The 5,444-nt window shown below is 31.6% G+C and overlaps 1 long non-coding RNA gene across 1 annotated transcript in view; it reads right to left on the bottom strand.

Annotated features, from left to right (window-relative positions):
- LOC117124946 overlaps positions 1 to 4,200 on the bottom strand; it is a 6,544-nt gene extending 2,344 nt beyond the window's left edge. The window contains exons 1-2 of the long non-coding RNA XR_004448048.1: positions 4,055 to 4,200; positions 118 to 357 (exon numbers count right to left, since the gene is read on the bottom strand). This is a non-coding gene — a long non-coding RNA (uncharacterized LOC117124946). The remainder of the gene's footprint in view (positions 1 to 117; positions 358 to 4,054) is intronic.
- Positions 4,201 to 5,444: the final 1,244 nt, after the last annotated feature.

Raw genomic sequence — 5,444 nt, 5'->3', positions numbered from 1 at the left:
TGTATATATTGATTACTATATATACACATTTTTTATAAAACTATAACAATAACGATAGTAATAGGACCCAATGAATAATTATTAATACAGCACACATAGTAATATCCTTGCACTCACTTTTTTCGCCGACACATAAGTATAACTCACGCACACGATTAATACGAGTGCTATTCCAATCCAACGTCTCATTTCCAAGAATTAACTGCTCCCTTTATAATTAGATTGTGTGTTTCCGACTTGGATTACAGAATAACTAAGGTATGTAACTGGTTGATGCAGGTTAGTCGACGCTGCAGTCTGACGTCTGCCAAGGTCTCTTCAGTCCGAGTGTATTGGCTCCTCTGTGTTCGTATCGTACTAATATTTGAATATGAAAAGATATTCAGGTTGGCTTAAGCTACACAAATGTTCCCCCACACGCTTTATGATTTTATATAGCGGGCGTAACCGTTACAAGTGTACTGAACTATGAATATGTATTGTCAGTAATATAATGTTTGACGTTCGTTAATAAAAGGTATGTAGGCCTACTCAGAATACAGTAATTTCCTACTAAGGCCCAATAAAAAATGACTAGTTTATCACCCGCACCCGCATGTCTTTTATTGAAGAATACAATAGTTTGAAATTAAAAATAACTTTGGAAAAACATTTTTTTTAATCTTTTTTATATTTTTAGTAAATAATTAGTAGATATTGTTTGTATTATGTCAATCATGTATTTTACTTTAAATATCAATCCAGCAAACAACCCAAGGGTGATATTTTGCTTTAGCAAAATAGTAAATTAAAATAAAAATCCTCCCTCCCTCATCCCTTTTCCAACCTATATAGGTTGATAAACTAATAATTGTAATAAGCCTAATATTAGACATAGATGACAATAACACAATTTTCTGAGAAATCACGATGTTACCTATATTATTACCTTTTAGGCCATTTTTTATGAATCATGTTTTCTTTGATTTATAATTAAATACCAATAACATAATAAACGTATAATACATTAACCGACAATGTTAAAATACCGTCACTTATTCTTTTATAATCATCTTCACATCATTGTATTCTATTTTTAAGCTAAAACGTAGCTTTGAATTGTAGACATAATATGAAGTAATACGGTATAATACTGTATATTAAAAAAGCCCAATAATAACAAAAATAAAATAAAAATATATAGAAAATGAAAAGTTATAAATGTCTAATCTTTCGATGAAGTTACAGTTTTTGAAATATGAAGCAATATAATTTATTAAAGCACAATAATAAAAAGAATAAAGTAGAAATATATTGAAATGAAAATTATAAATATCTAATTTTCGACTAATTATAGGAAATATGAAGCAATACAATTTATTAAAGCAAAGTATTTGAAACAGGGCGTGTGTGCATCATCCTACGACGCAATATCAAGGTCTACCTATGTAAATAGACCGTTCTTACCACAGATATTTATATGTTTGTAAAACCATTCCGAAATTATTATAATTACACTTTTCGATCAGCGGAACACGTCAAAAACAATTAACACAGAAACATAAACAAAGAAATGTTTACAAAAAAGATACTTTTAACAAGAATACAAAAATACAGATCATGTTTCAAAATAAACATTTTTAAATTTTAAAAAAGTACGTAAACATAAGTTTAGTCAAATTGTATTGTAAGTAAAATACATTTTAATGTGAATAAACTAATAAACTTATTGTTCCCAGTGCTAAAGCAGCAACTTGATTTGAATATTATTTACTGTGATTTACCAGATTGGCTCCACTATGTGTGAGCCTTGAAGTTGTATGAAGGGAGAGAGAATAGTGGTCTGAGATCCGCAATGTTATCGTACGGGCCTCTGTGGTCTAAACGATATGACGCTCACCGAGATAGCGAGCGATTGCGGGTTCGATTCCCATCAGAGATCTCTTTTTCATACAACTATAATGAGAAACTTTCGTTGATGAACTATGTTTGATATAATTTTATAACTTCATGTTCCTGTATATTAGAGCACTGTGTTTGATTTGTATATGATTTATACATTATTTATGTTCCCCGTGCTAAGCAGCAACTTGACTTGACACACACACACACACCCACACACATCCACACACACACATATATATATATAGGCATATATATAGGCATATATATATATCTGTCTCGTTGAATAGAGGATTAATGAAAGCGTTCATATGCCTGTTGTTACCCAAATGGGAAATCATAGTGAGCTAGTCCATACTGTAATAGTAGATATATGACTACTGGAAAGTCATTCCTGTGGACCTTGGATGTATATCTTTGTTCCTAATCATGCTCGACAGTCAGAATAACTCGTCCGAGTCTAGGGTCCGAGAAGTAGGCCTACCAGCAAATTCCAGGATTTTTACGACTTATATAACTTTATTCCATAAGCCTCGTAATAATGGGACTTAATTTTGATCATTACCGGTCTTATCGAGTCAGGATTTACGAGATTAAAATGTTTGAAAGAACAGATAAATATGATTTATTACTTTTTTAATATTTTATTTTTATTTTTTACTCAAAATGGAAACCGACTTAAAGGAATATTAAAAGTAACCACCAGCTGCAATTGTATGTGTGGGTTTGAGTGCTAGTCAATCGTATCAGTAGAAAATAATCAAATTATGAAGAACCGAACAAATTGTCACCAAGTACTTCCACCAAAATCCATCACACCTTTTAAAAAGGGGTCAGAGGAGTGGGGGTGGGGGACGATCAGCTCTTGTGTTTACAATGTAATACCATATATAGTTTCTTTGAGGGTTTTAAAATGTTGGATTTTCCAGGAACTTGAACTCATGATCAAAATTAAGTCCCATTATTACGAGGCTTATGGGATAAAGTTATATAAGTCGTAAAAATCCTGGAATTTGCTGGTAGGCCACTTCCCGGTACCCTAGACACTAGATACATGATTTGAACTATAATTTCTATTTTTGACATTTTGTCCCTGTAATTTATCGAATTCAAGGCCTAATGCAGAAAAAATTCTGAAAAAACATACACATGACTTTAAATACAATGTTTGAACACAATTACCGTAATTTCGCTTATATAGGTCTTATTCGGGCCGAGTTTTTGGTTATTGTTGTTGCTTTCCCAATTCTACATCGTGAGTTCAAGTTGCTGGAAAATCCAAATTTTTAAAACCCTCAAGGAAACTATTATAGGCCTATATGGTGTAACATTGTATAACAGGTATATTTATATAATTGAATGTTATTCAACAGTAACGGTCTAATTCTATAGATTGAACACTAACAAAAAGATAGTTATAAGCAGCATAATATGACTTAAATGTTTCCATATCGTTCTTTAATTTACTTCAGTGACTCCCTTGTTATTGTACAGTAGGACGTATTTTGTCTGTTATGCTGACTGTTTTTGTGTAACATGGAAAATTGCAACCCATCGATAAATAATTGACTCCTTTGTGTCATTGTCAGTGGCGGCTCTACGGGGAGGGGGAACGGGGGAATTTTCCCAAAAAATTATATGTATTTTCTACATATTAGTAGACATATCTACCTATAAAATCGATTAAATAAACCTCGGAAACTACTACACTGTCATATTTTTCGGGGGCTTCGCCTTGGACAACTTTTGAGACATTTTGGACGATGCCTGACTACGCCCATTTCAAGCCAACCCAGCATATTTCTCCCTAAAATTTTACCTTGACCCACCCCTTCCCCCAGATTTCAGACGCTGGTTATTGTGACATTTAATTTCATTTTTCATTTTCCATTTGCGCGAATGTTTACAACTAGACCAGGGAACACCACAAAACATGCCTTAAGATACTAATTTATTCACGCTGACAAATCCGATTACACTGGCAGTTTTTTGTTGAAATATAAAAAGCAGCTAAAAATAACTTTTTAAGTACTATCCATTATTATATTAAAATCCGTTCAACCTTGGGCAAATACATACAGTAGATACCACGTCTAGTTGCCAGGGTGTCATTTTTCATTTAAATCTAGTCCTATATTAATATTTTGTGTGACTAAACATAATTTTGACCTACCGGTATGATCGCAAAAACAGTGTACTAATATAGATACAACTACGAGTACAGCACGTCCAACATAATTCAGCATGTGGTTTATCAGCGTTGTTTATATCCGTGTGTGTAGTTTTCATCTAACTTTAGTTGAGTTGTTTCTCAAGGGCCTTTTTATAGAACAATTTGTTAAAACTTCCTGTACGAGGGCGCTGTGTTAAATAGGAATTGATGAAACCATCACAACAGACAGACAGAAAAAAAACATTGAACTTCTTGATAACAAAACAAAAATACATAGGTCTGTGTTGTAATATTTGCTACATGTTTGGGTCGCAAAAAGCAAATGAACTGGACTCATTCTCATTTAATCAGATCTCTTTCAAAGACAATTTCTCTGTTCTAATAATACAAAATGATGATGAAATACAGTCAAAGTTATTAATCATTAAACATGGACCTATTAATAGGTCCATGATTACTATTAGAACTCAATACTATTAGAACTCAATACCTTTAAATCAGGGGTGGGCATAAAAATCGGTTGGAGGGCAAAAGTGAATTTTTGATTTAACACCGAGGGCCGCACCCAAACTTGTTGTTTACAGTGTGCTTCCAAAACCACCTTCAAGCACTGCTTTTATACCACTTTATTCTCAGTTTTAATAATAGGCTTAATAATAATAAATGGAATAATAGGCTTAGGCCTAATAATAGGCCTAAAAATAATAAGAAGCCTAATAAAAGGCCTAATAATTAATAATAAACCAAATAATAGGCCTAATAATTGTAGTCCTAATAACAGGCTTAATAATAATAGGCCTAATAATAGGTCTAATGATAATAATATTCCTAATAATAGGCTTAATAATAATAAGCCTAGGCCTAATAATAGGTTTAATAATAATAGACCTAATGTTAACAATATTATATAATAATAATAATAGGCTTAATAATAATAATAATAATAATAATAATAATAATAATAATAATAATAATAATAATAATAATAATAATAATAATAATAATAATAATGCCAAATATACATCATTTTGTCACACTAGACAGTTAATATAGAACTATTAACTTGTTTTCATATGTTATTATCGATTTTACCGGTAATTAGACCTATGTTAACATCAAATAATTAGTTTGTCAAAATAAAGTTGACATTGGCACTGTATGCGCATTTTAAGTTTATTATAATACCGAATTAGGATAATGTTTTTTTGTTTAAATAATAATAAGTGTTGGTTACTCAACAACTAGATTTTTACCCACAATAATAAGTATTTGCTTTCAAGGGAATCCAACTTGAACGGGAAATAAATTCCTTTTTACTTTTACAAGGAACATCACCCTAGGCTAATTCCTTTCTTTACAGAGGTTAGTGGAAATATTTCACTATCGCCTC

The sequence above is a fragment of the Anneissia japonica genome, unplaced genomic scaffold (assembly GCF_011630105.1).
Source record: "Anneissia japonica isolate Jap-2015-1 unplaced genomic scaffold, ASM1163010v1 scaffold8236_len642391_cov169, whole genome shotgun sequence".
NCBI classification, from domain to species: Eukaryota; Metazoa; Echinodermata; class Crinoidea; order Comatulida; family Comatulidae; genus Anneissia; species Anneissia japonica.
Note: the sequence above shows the minus strand (reverse complement) of the source record. Positions and strands in the feature narration are given on the sequence as shown.